Raw genomic sequence first — 13193 nt, 5'->3', positions numbered from 1 at the left:
AGGGCCAGGGCCTCAGGGTCACCCTGACCTCACAATGACCTGACCCCAGTCAGAAACCTCCTTTGACAAACTGTTACTCAATGTGTCATTAAATTTTCAATTTATACTTTGTAAAGTCAGACTGTAAATAAATTCAATACAAATTTAAATGTCAGATGACTGAAATAAATAAAAATGTTGTGTCTATCCTTCCTTCATTTACTTCCTGCTTCAGTCCCACCCTCCATCCCTTCACCTCTTTCCCAGTCTGGGTCTGGGATTTCTCTGTGTTTCCATTTCTCGCTTGGCACCCGAAACATGAAATCCTGAGGGAGAAATCCAAACACTGAAGGGTGACAGAGCTGTATTTCCATAGCATGTTCTATTGAGCTCCCTGTATCATTGGGGAGGGGAATTACACAAAATCCACTCTCTCCCAGGATTTCCAGCATCCCCAGTATTTAACTCCAGTTGTCTGTGCACAGATGCTGCCTGACCTGGTGAGGAATTGCAGCATTTTTTGTTTCTGCTGCGACACTTACCACCTTTTCTCCAAAACATATGTAAAGAGTAAACACATTCCCAACAACTGCTCGTCTCTGAAAGTTTTTGCATTCAATTTTCAGTGAATTTACAAATTGATCGATGATCATCGGAGTCTTGTCAGCAACATGATACATAACTGCCTAGGCCTGGCGGGACACGGTACTGCGGCCCAATATCATTCAGTGGCGAACACATCCAACAGATGGCGGTGTTACACAATCAAAATTCTGGGTTTGCTGCAAATCTGAAAATGCTCCTAACCCTCAACAGGACAGGCAGCGTCTGTCGACAGAGAACTGAGGTAACAGAGTTAAATATTGGGGATGCTGGAAATCAAAGATAAAAATCAGAGTTAAGATTTCGAGTCCAGTGACATCTCTTCTGCTCGAAACATCCCCATTTGCCAGCATTTGTCCAATATCCCTCTAAACTCTTCCCATTCATGTTGCCATCCAGATTCCCTTTAAGGGTTGTGATTGTACCTGCCTCCAACACTACCTCTGGCAGCTCATTCCATACACGCATGTCCCTCTGCGTGAATAAGTTTCCCCTTAGGTCCCTTTTAAATCTTTCCTCTCTCACCTTGAACGTATGCCCTCGAGTTTTGGACTCCCTTACCCTGGGGAAAAAGACCTTGGCTATTCACCCTATTCGTGCCCCGCATGATTTTTTAAACTGCGATAAGGTCACCCTTCAGCTTCTGATGGTCCAGGGGAAAAAAGCCCCAAGCTTCAACTGCAGCAACATATTTCCCTGTTCCAATATCAGCAAATCAAATTAAAAATTAAAGTCAAAGAGATGGAAATTCTCAAGAAGTCTGACAGTATTTGTGGAGAGAGAAACAGAATTGATATTTCAAATCGAATTTGATTTTTCTTCAGAACTGATTTGCAGTGTTTTCCCTTAATTCCTCTCAAATCAAATGTTGCTCAGTTGAAGAAATGTGGTGTAATTTCTTGATGCAACAAATCGACTTGTCAGCAAAACAGGAAACTTAAATTGACAAGCTGTATACGAAATCATCTTAACAGAGTCATTTCCGAGAAACTCTGACTTATTAACAGATCATTAGACACTCGAGTTGGTTTTGCCATTTAACGAGACACTCAACTTCATTCACAACAAAAACAGAAGTTGTTGAAGACACTGAGCAGGTCGAGGAGCCTCTGTGGTGAGAGAGAGGCACAGAATTAACGTTTCGGGTTCAGAGACCCTTCTTCAGATCACTTCATATCCTATCTCAGAGGCAATATCACAGCCTTGTTCACTGTTTAGCTAAATATACTTTCCAATGTTTTTTTAACTGATGTTGGCTAAAATAGATGAAGAAGAACATTTTTAACATCAGCGTTCGATTTTTGCGTGGAACAGGCCTGACACCTCCTGGCTGAAATCGGAACTGCAAGGTTGTTTCCTGCAATGCCGATTCCGATCACCTGGTGGCAATAGAGAACCGTGTGTCTTGTCTGGACATTTTCCATTTCATTGTTTTACGAACTTTAAACAATTATTACAGGGTGCATTGCAGTTTGTGTCAGTGAATGACACCATTAGTCTGCGTAGATGCGTTGTGTTGTAAAACTGTTCGATGTTGGAAATACGTAACCAAACGGAACATGTTCCATTTCCCTCCTCCTGTACCACATTCAAGGCTCCAAACTCTGCTTCCAGGGAAAACAGCGATTCGCTGTGCTCCTTTTAATTTAGCATTCTATATTCTCTGTTACTGTTAGCATTGCTCGTTTAGGAGACCAAATGGGAAATGGTTTGCCTGACTTTGAGCTTTTTGTCACAATCTTAGTCGGACCTTGAGACAACAAGGTGTAGAGCTGGATAAACACAGCAGGCCAAGCAGCATCAGAGGAGCAGGAATGCTGACGTTTCGGGCCTAGACCCTTCTTCAGAAATGGGGGAAGGGAAGGGGGTTCTGAAATAAATAGGGAGAGAGGGGGAGGCGGATAGAAGATGGATAGAGGAGAAGATAGGTGGAGAGGAGACAGACAGGTCAAAGACGCGGGGATGGAGCCAGTAAAGGTGAGTGTAGGTGGGGAGGTAGGGAGGAGATAGGTCAGTCCAGGGAGGATGGACAAGTCAGGGGGTGGGATGAGGTTAGTAGGTAGGAGATGGGGGTGCGGCTTGAGGTGGGAGGAAGGACAGGTGAGGGAGGCGGGGACGAGCTGGGCTGGTTTTGGGATGCAGTAGGGGGAGGGGAGATTTTGAAGCTTGTGAAGTCCACATTGATACCATTGGGCTGCAGGGTTCCCAAGCAGAATATGAGTTGCTGTTCCTGCAACCTTTGGGTGGCATCGTTGTGGCACTGCAGGAGGCCCAGGATGGACATGTCATCTGAGGATGATGCATTGGATCACCATACCTCTTCAGCCATTGATTTATCTCCCCTATTGTTTTATTCCTTCCCACATTAGAATTTGATCCTGGAAGTAAACCAGAGATTATTACTTTTGATGTTTTGTTTTTTTTAAACCTTTGACCTAACCTCTTATATTCACTCTTCAAAGCTTTAACCCTTTCCCTAATTATGTTATTCCTATCAATGTGTACAACAACTTCCGGCTTCTCAGTCTCCCCTTTGACAATATGCTTCAAACATTTTGAGACATCCTTTGTGTTGGCACCAGCAAAGCAGCAGACTATCCTAAATGTATTCTCACTGCCACAGAATTTTCTGTCTGTGCTCCCGACAGGAGAATCATAGAACCATAGAATCCCCACAATGTGGATGTAGGCCATGCATTCCATTGAGTCCATTGAGCATCCCACCTGAACCCACTTCACTCCTTCCCTATCCCTGTAATCCGGCATTTCCTGTGGCTAACCCACCTAGGCTGCACATCTCCGGACACTATGGGCAATTTAGCATAGCCAATCCATTGAGCCTAATAAGGAGAGTCTCCTATAACAATTATTCTTTTAAATCTCGACAAGCCCGGCTTAACATAAGATTCATTCTTAGTGCCCAAGATCTGACTGCCACTTCTGTTTTCTTCTGAGAGACTACCTCTTTCAACAGAACCAAAATGGAATATCTGTTTGAGAGAGGAATAGCTGCAGGAGACTCTGAACTAACTTCTTACCTTTCCTGACAGTCACCCATCTATCTGACTGATCCTGCTGTGTAACCACTTCGCCAAATCTGCTGGTTATCACACTCTGTGTCTCTTGTATGCCCTCAGTTACCCTCAGCCTAAAAAGCTCTCAATAGCACCTCATATATAAAAATAAAGTACCTTTCCTTACCCACAGATTTAGTAGTAATGACACAAAAATAGAAAAAATACTTAAACATATAAATATTAAAAAAATCAAGCACTCAACTAAACAAACGACTGCTCCTCAAGTAATCCAACATTCAAATTTCAATCTTCAGATAAAAAACCTCTCTCCAGAGATGTCCACGTGTCGGCCTCTCCTCAAGCTCCGTAGACAAACAATCTCTTCACTTTTGTGTATATTCTATTTTACGTAATTTATTAAAAAACATAAAAAAGCTCTGCAGATCAAAACTTGAAAAAAAAACACAAACTCTGTTGGAAAAAATCTCTTCCTTCACGATTGTGAACAATCTCTCCTTTTTTTGTTTTTTGGGGTTATTTAATTTTTTTGACGTATATTTTTAGAAATATAAATGTTTACATCTACAAATCAATATTTGAGAAACACATCATGGGTCCTCCTATACAAACTCCATTTTAAAAAAGAAACCTCAGTTCTTCGTGATATTTTGGAATTATTCGGACTTTTCAAAGATCCAAAATGATTCGAAATAAAAATCTTACTTAACCTGTCCGACCTTCCACCCGATCACACATCTTCCAAAGTGTCGTGATTGGAATGAGGGCCAGGTGGATTTCATTGACTATAACCCTGATTGGGGCCGTTAACTTGGCCAATCAGGGAGCCCTGGCTGACAAATATAAGCAGGAGATTCAGAGAGTCTTATCATTGTAGGGACATGCTCTGAGCTGGCTAGTCAGAGCCTGTGTAAGTAAAGATTGCCTTGGTGACAGGAATGTTTTCACAAGGAAGGTCATAATGGACTCTGTTTCTCTCACCACAAACACTGTTAGACCTACTGATGTTTCTCCAGAACTTTCTGTTTATATTTCAGATTTCTACCTTGCAGTACTTTACTCTTATATCATGACTAACCAATAAAGTCATTTCTGGATTACCCAGCTGTGTGGTGGACATTGATGACCTGGTGATTTTCAGTCACACATGCAAGGAACATTTGCAGCATTTATCAGAATTATTCCATTGACTTTGGGAGATGGGCTTGCTGATAAACCTGGCCAAGAGTGTATTTACCAAAGCCCAAGTCATGTTCCTGGGCCATAGTATCGACATGGACTGGTGGCCCCATGGAATGTGAAAACAAAGGTTATTAGGGAGCTTCCCATACCATCAATGAAGAGAGCAGTGCTATGATTCCTGGGATTGAGTGGGTTTTATCGGAAATTCGTACCAAATTTGAGCAATGTGGTTGCTCCACTGAATAACTTATTGAAGAAGTGCAGAAAATTGCAGTGGACTGTGGGGTGTTCAATGGCATTTGACAGCCTGAAAGCTGTGTTAACCACTGCCCCAGTATTAGCCACATCTAATTAGGCAAAGCCATTCAAGGTGGCTATCGATGTGAGTGATGTAAGTGTCAGCGCTGTACTCTTACAAGAAGACGATGAGAATATGTAAAGACACATTGAATATTTTTACAGAAAATTGAATACTCATCAACAGAAATGATTGAGAAGGAAACCTTGAGATTGGTGTTGGTGTTACAACATTTCAACATTTTGTATTGCCTGTAATGTGTCTGAGACAATTGTACATACTGATCATAACCACTTCAAGTTTTTGAAGAAATTTAAGGACAAAAATTCCAGACTGTTTAGATGGAGCTTATTACTGCAGCTGTCCGATTTGAAAATGATACACATAGCAGGATGAGAGAGCATAATTGCCGAAGCGTTGTTGTGACTTTGATGAAGAAAGGCGGAGACGATCCATGTTGGGAGTAAATAGACTGAGATAGACTGTCATAGTAAATGTTTGCATTCTGAGAATCAATGTAATGTACATGTATTGTAACGTACTAATAGAGTAAGACTGAGGGCTTTAAAAATGAAGCCATCTTTATATATTGATGGTTCATTCTATTTTTAAGCGGGGTGGTGGGATGATGCTGTGGCTTTAACAGGTGTATTTTGTCCTAGTTTCTTTGAGAGGTTGAACTACAAGTAACGAGCAGTCTGTGGTAATGTAAACAGCTTGTGAAGCCTTAGGATTTTGTTTTTAAAGTTGGAACAATAGAAGCAGCCTGGATGGGTGTGGCCAGCTCCCACAGACCAGGATTTCTAGTGTTTTCAGTTGTTCAGGTTTAGCTTTAAACAGTTACTGTTGGAGCCTCAACAGGGTTGGAAGCTGCAGTAAATGTCTCCTCGCTGCCACTTTCTCTGAGGTTTTGCTTGAGATTTTTTTCTCTCTCTCTGCTGCTGGATTGCGTGTGAAACAATCTGTTTCTGAATTTGCCTTTTTGCCAAGGGGTGTGTTTACAGGGTGTTACTATATTGGAGCAGTTAATTAGTAATTGATTTTTAAAAATTCATTCACAGGATGAGGGCGTCACTGGCTAGGCCAGTATTTATTGCCCATCCCCATTAGCCCAGAGGGCAGTTAAGAGTCAACCACATTGCTGTGGGTCTGGAGTCACATATAGGCCAGACAGGGTAAGGATGGCAGTTTCCTTCCCTAAAGGACATTAGTTACTGTATCTATTGTTCTGTTAAGTTTTCTAATAGATAAGTAATTCAAAATTCCTCTTTCTTTTGTTGTATTTTAATGACAGTGTTTAAATAAATTGTGTATTGCTTAATGTTAAACAGTTTCACCAGTTGAGTTGCATCTGGAACATTACACTTTTCAGTTGCCTTTAAAATAAGAAAAAGTTAGGATCTGGGCTACTTTCTTAAAATAATTCAAGTGGGTTTGGTCTAGTCCATAACAATATGATGTGAATGCTAAACTGGTCAATGACAAGTGAACTGCAAAAGTATCATAATGAAATGTGAAAATTGAGATGGTAATTGATACACTGACTGTGACTGTAACTAAAGGATAGATCGTGATACTTTCCAGATGGTATGAAGTGGATGTCCAAAGAGGTGCAGGGATCTTTAAAATGTCACAAACAGGCACAGAAAATAACAAGAAATCTGATGGAATGTTGGCCTTTATATCTTGAGGGACTGTACTACAAGAATGTAGACGTTACACTGCAGTTATACAATACCCTGGTTAGACCCCACTTGAAGTACTGTGAGCAAATCTGGGCACCACACATTAGGGATGATATATTGGCGTTGGAGGGAGTACAATGAAGTTTTACAAAAATGATACCTGGACTTCAGTGGTTAATTATGAGGAGAGATTATAGAAATTAGGCCATTTTTCTCCAGAATTTAGAAGATTCATTGGTGATCTGATTGAAATCTTTGTGATTTTCCTCCCAATAGTCTAAAGGTATGCGGTGGATTGGCCATGCTGAATTGCCCATGGTGTCCAGGGATGTGCAGGCTATGTAGACTGGCCATGGGAAATGCTGGGTTACAGGGTTATGGGAGGGGTTGTGGGTCTGGGTGGGATGCTTTTTGGAGGGTTGGTGTGAACTCGACGGGCTGAATGGCCTGCTTCCACACTATAGGGACTCTACGATATATTAACAGGAAAAGATGGCGTCAATAAAGATAAACTATTTCCACTGGTCAGGGATTCTAGAACTAGGGGGCATAGTCTGAGAATTAAGGCCAGACCGTTCAGGAGAGAAATGAGGAAGCACTTCTACACACAGAGGGTGGGAGATGGTTGGAACTCTCTTCTACAAATGGTAGTGGATGCTGGATCAGTTGTTTATTTTAAATCTGAGAGAGATATATTTTTGTTAAGCTAAGTTATTATGGGGTACTGTCCAAAGAACATATGTATTTAGGCTCAAATTAGCCATGACTTCACTGAATGGTGGAACAGGTGCGAGGACTGAATGACCTGTCCCTGTTCCGAGGAACGGGCATTAAGTACCAACCACCCAGGGCGCTCATATCCCAGGAGTGAAGAAAACATTCATGTGGGTTTTAGGAAGAGACCTCAGTCAACCTTCACCAAGTCAATGTTCCAGCAAGTGTAAATAAAGTGTAACTGTAATAAATGGACCCAAATCTCAAATACAACTGTTACAGAATCACCACAACGCAGTAAAGCTCAATGTGAGCTCAATAAACCGAGCCTCATCTTTCAGCTCAGCACTTCATAGTTTTCTGGACACAACGTTCAGTTCAACAATTTCACACCAGGAGGAGGGAGGATAGAGGGGAGTGTGGAGGATGGTGTTGAGGTGAGGGGGAAAGAAGTCAGAAGGGGCACAGTGAGGAATATTGGGGGGTGGTGAGAGAAGGTGAAGGGTGTGGTAAGGAAGTGGGAAGGAGTAGAGTGGGCGGAGGGGAGAGAATAGAGGGAAGTAGGGAGGGTGCTGACAGAGGTTGGGTTGATGGATGAGGGTGGAAGTGGGAAGGGGGCTGGAGAGTGTCATGAGAGAGAAGGGAGGATGGGAATGGAAATGGGACAGAGGGAAATCTGCAAGATGGTGAGAAAGGAGGGGGGCTGGAGAGAGGAGGGGAAGTGGGAAGGGAGCTGGATTGGAGTGAAGAAGGTGATGAGAGAGAAGTGGGAATGAAGAGGGGAGGGGATTGGAAGTGGGACAGAGGGGATGGTGAGAGAGGAGAGGGGGATGGAGAGAGGAGGGGAGGGTAGTGAAAGAGGAGAGGGATGTGGAAAATGAGGGAAAAGGAGTGGGAACGAAGTAAAGGAGGGGACAGGGATCGTGAGGGAATGGAGAGGTCCTGCTGCAGCCGCTCGGACAGCTTTCTGACCCTGGGGGAGAATAGTTACTTTTTCAAGGCCAGAGGCTCCGAGAGGAGCCGAGCTCCAAGCATCTGGAAGCGAGGGAGCAGCACTCAGTGAGTGAACTCTGAAAGCTGAAAGTGAAAGGTCTCCGTGTGGGAGGGAGCTGCAAACTTCCACTTTACTCTTTACACATCTGTCCGGGAAAAGGCGGAAAATGTTCGATCAGATTGTGGGAAAGTAAGAGGTGAGTCCCAAATCCTCTTTAATTTCAGGAAGGGCTCATTCCCAGTGGGATCGGGTGGATTTTATTCCCGCTGAAAGATCCCAATCAAATCCAAGGAGTTGAACGGGGAGCCGCTGGGGATTGTGCAGTGAAAAGGTGAAAACTTTCTCCAATGTCTCTGATCAGCTGAACAGAGCCTGGAGCTGGTTCCTGTCAGTATAAGGGAACAGGAGGGAGAGGCAATTTGTAACATTCACCTCTCAGGGTCAAACACAGCGACTGGAAAGGGAGACGGAAGATTGAGGTGAAACTGAGACGCTGGGTGTTTGAATATAAAGAATCGAGCCCTTTGAATAATTCCGTGTTTTCATTTCGGGGAACAGACCTTTAAAGCAGAAAGTTAATGTTCAGCATTCCTTCATCCACATTGCTTGCAGTTTGCTGCTTTGTTTAAGTCGGGTCTTTAAAAAGTGTCCTTTTACTAACTTTTACTTTGAATGCGTTTTTTCTTCAGCTTGTCTGCTATTTCCTCGTTCCCCAATTTTTGTCCCCATCCTCATTCTCTAAGGGCCTCCACGTTTGCTTTGGCCTCTCCCCTCTGTTTTATATATTTAGAGAAGCTTTTGCTGTCCGTCATGGTACGACTTACAATGTTACCCTGAAAGTTTATTTTCTCTCTCTTTATTTTTTATCAACCATTGTTAGTTGGACTTGAAAATTTTTCCAATCATCTGGCCTAATATTCGCTGCATTGTATGTTTTTTCTTTGATTTGATTTTTAATTTCTCTTTCCTCGAATCCTTTCTGATTGATTGATTGATTTATTGTCACGTATACCGACGTACAGTGAAAAGATTTGTTTATGAGCAGTACAGATAGATCATAGTAAGCAAGGACATATAGACCATAGGGTGACAAAAAAGCCTTAGATAGAGGACCACACGTTACGTTGCACAGGCCGTGTGCGAGGCAAGATCAACATTATTTGAAGTTAGAGAGTCCACTCATCAGTGTAAGAACAGACAGGAAGAAGCTGTCCTGAACTTGTTGGTCCGTGTTTTCAAGTTTCTATTTCTTCTGCCTGATGGAAGAGGTTGTAGGAGATCATTACCGGGGTGTGATGGGTCTTTGATGATGTTGGCTGCCTTTCTGCGGCAGCGAGCCGTGTAAATGGAGTCCACGGATGGAAGGTTGGCTTCGGTGATGGTCGAGGCTGTGCACATAAAATTCTGTTGTTTCTTACGGTCCTGGCCAGAGCAGTTGCCATACCAGGCTGTTATGCACCAGGACAGTATGCTTTCAATGCTGCATCTATAGAAGTTGGTGACGTGCCAAATTTCCTGAGCTGCCTGAGGAAGGAGAGGCATTGTTGTGCCTTCTTGACCGTCGGTTCAAAGAATCATAGAATCCCGACAGTGTGGAAACAGGCCCTTCGGCCTGACAAGTCCACACTGACCCTCAGAGCATCCCACCCAGAGCCATCCCCCTATAAGCCACATAATCTACACATCCCTGAACACTACGAGCAATTTAACATGGCCAATCCCCCTAACCTGCACATCTTTGGACAGTGGGAGGGAACCGGAGCACCCGGAGGAAACCCTCGCAGACACAGGGAGAATGTGCAAACTCCACACAGACAGTTGCCCGAGGGTGGAATCGAACCCAGGTCCCTGGCACTGTGAGGCAGCAGTGCTAACCACTGAGCCACTCCTAGGAACTTGATGCTCTCCACCCTCTCAACCTCAGCTCCGTTGCTGTAGATTGGGCTTGTTCTCCTCTTTTCTTCCTGAAGTCAATGATCAGTCAATTTCTCATTGAGATATATCTTTGCTGGACCCATGAACTATTTTCTTCACTGCCTACCACTTTTCCTCAATTGTCTTTGCTGCTAAACTCCTTTCCCAGTCCACTCTCGTCAACTCTGCCTTCATTCCTTTGTAATCATCCTTATTTTAGCTTAATACTTCTGATTCCAACCCAACTTCCTCCTTGTCAAACAGAATGCTACATTTTATGATATTATGGTCACTATTTCCTTGGGGATATTTTACTCTGCCATCATTTACTCAACCTGCCTCATTACATATCACCAGATCTTAAAAAAAGGTCCTGATGCCTGGTTGGATCCATAACATATTGCTTGAGGAAATTGACTGAATCCTTTTTTATGACTATCTCTGCCAATCTCACATCACATTCTAGTGATGATTAAAGTCCCATGATTAATGTACTGTTTTACATGTGCTCATTATCTCCTAATGTTCTCTGTCCTACCATGTAGCTACTTCTATGGGATCTATAGGTCACTCCTATCAGAGCTTTCATCCTGTGTTTATTTCTTGCTCATATGGATTCTACATCTTCTGATCCAAGGTCATTTCTTGCCATTGTGCTTATTCCATCCTGGAAAAACATTATTATCCCACCACCTTTTTCTTCCTGCTTACCTTATTGAAAAGTCACATACACTTGAATATTTAGTTCCCAGCTTTGATCTCCTTGTAACCGTTGTCTCCATAATGACTATAAAATCATAGGTATTATCCTGTATTTGTGCTGTTATTTCAATTGTTCTGAATACTCCGTGCATTCCAGAGGAATTAATTTTGCCCTTTTACCATTTTTTCTCACTTTGGCCCTGTTTACTGCTGTTATTCTATGTCTGTCTATTCTGCCTCTTCCTGCCCCACTCAGGGTATTGTTATCCAAATAGGAGGCCCATAATGCAGCCATTTCCTATTGCTTTGGAAATCTGCATTTCGCCTCTCCCAAACCCTTCCCCTGTCTAATCAGTTTAAAGCTCTCTCTCCAGCCCTTGTTATTCGATTCACTGAGACTTTGGTTACAGCATGCAACACTTTGGTTCAAGTGAAGCCTATCCTATCAGAACTACTCCCTCCTATCTTAGTACTCATCCCAGTGCCCATGAACTGAATTCCATTCCACTCCCACCAATCTTTGAGCCATAGAGCACAGGAAAATATAAATTGATTTAACTCAATGAATTGGGAATAAAATGGTGGTATCAATCCCAGTGACCATGAAAATTCTGGATTTTCATAAAAACTCACTTGGTTCACCAGGGTCCTTTCAGGAAAGAAACCCATTCTCTTTACCTGGTCTCTGACTAGGTCACACTCCAGATCTCAGGGACAGGACTTACATGTATTTGGAATAACAAGGACTGATTAGGGATAGTCAACATAGCTCTATGCATCGGAAATTGTGTCTCACTAACTTGATTGAGTTCTTTGGTGTAGTGATAAAGAAGATTGATGAAGGTAAAGCGATGGACAATGTCTGTATGGACTTCAGCAAGGTTTTCAACTGGTTCCACAGGGGAGACTGGTTAGCAAGGTTCATTCACATGGAATCCAGCGAGAGCTAGCCATTTGGATGTAAAATTGCCTTGAAGATAGGAGACAGAGGGAAGTGGTGGAGGGTTGTTTTTCAGCCTGAAAGCCTGTGACCAGTGGTGTGCCACAAGTATCGATGCTGGGTCCACTGCTTTTCATCACTTATATAAATGAATTATGGATATGAACATAGGACGTATGGTTAGTAAGTTTGTGGATGACATCAAAATTGAAAGTGTTGTGGACCACAAAGGAGGTTACCTTGGAGTACAATGGGATCTTGATCAAATGGGCCGCTGGGCCAAGGAGTGGCAGATGGAGTTTAATTTTGATAAATGTGAGGTGCTGCATTTTGGGGAGGCGAATCAAAGCAGGTCTTATACACTTAATGGTAGGATCCTGGGGAGTATTGCTGAACAAAGAGACCTTGAAATGCAGATTCATAGTTCCTTGAAAGAAGAGTCGCAGGTAGACAGATTAGTGAAGAATGCGTTTGGTATGCATGCCTTTATTGTCAATGCAATGAGTACAGGAGTTCAGTTGTAATGTTGCGGCTGTACGGGACATTGGTTGGATTGGTTTTGGAATACTGCATTCAGTTCTCATCTCCCTGCTATCGGAAAAATGGTGTTAAACTTGAAAGGGTTCAGTAAAGATTTACAAGGACATTGCTGGGGTTGGAGGATTTGAGCTGTAGGGAGGGTGTCATTAGGCTAGGGCTTTGTTTCTTTCTGGAGCTTATACAGGTGAGCTTATAGAGGTTTATAAAATCATGAGGAGTGTGGGTAGGTTGAATAACCAAGATCTTTTTCCCAGGGTAGGGGAGTCCAAATGGGAGGACATAGTTTCAGTTGATAGGGGGAAGATTGAAAGGGAGCTAAGGGGCAAATTTTTCACGCAGAGGGTGGAGAGGGTATGGAATGAGCTGCCTGAGGAAGTGGTGGGGTCTGGTACGATTCCAACATTTAAAAGACATCTGGATGGGTATATGAATAGGAAGGATTTAGAGGGATATGGGTCAAATGCTGGCAAATGGGACTGGATTAATTTAGAAAATCCAGTCAGAATGGATGAGCTGGTCCAAAGGGTCTGTTTCCGTGTTGCACATCTCTGAGACTCTAAGACTCTATCAACAGCGATGTGGTTAATGCTGACCCTCTGAAATTGCT

At 42.9% G+C, this 13193-nt stretch overlaps 1 protein-coding gene across 1 annotated transcript in view; it reads left to right on the top strand.

Annotated features, from left to right (window-relative positions):
* The first annotated feature begins 8586 nt into the window (after nt 1-8586).
* LOC109938504 overlaps nt 8587-13193 on the top strand; it is a 133379-nt gene continuing 128772 nt past the window's right edge. The window contains exon 1 of the mRNA XM_048616679.1: nt 8587-8686. The gene's annotated coding sequence lies outside the window, so the exon portion shown is untranslated. The remainder of the gene's footprint in view (nt 8687-13193) is intronic.

The sequence above is a fragment of the Rhincodon typus genome, chromosome 35 (genome assembly GCF_021869965.1).
Source record: "Rhincodon typus isolate 14 chromosome 35, sRhiTyp1.1, whole genome shotgun sequence".
Lineage (NCBI taxonomy): Eukaryota > Metazoa > Chordata > Chondrichthyes > Orectolobiformes > Rhincodontidae > Rhincodon > Rhincodon typus.
The sequence above is the reverse complement of the archived record's forward strand: the minus strand, read 5'-3'. Positions and strand labels throughout refer to the sequence as shown.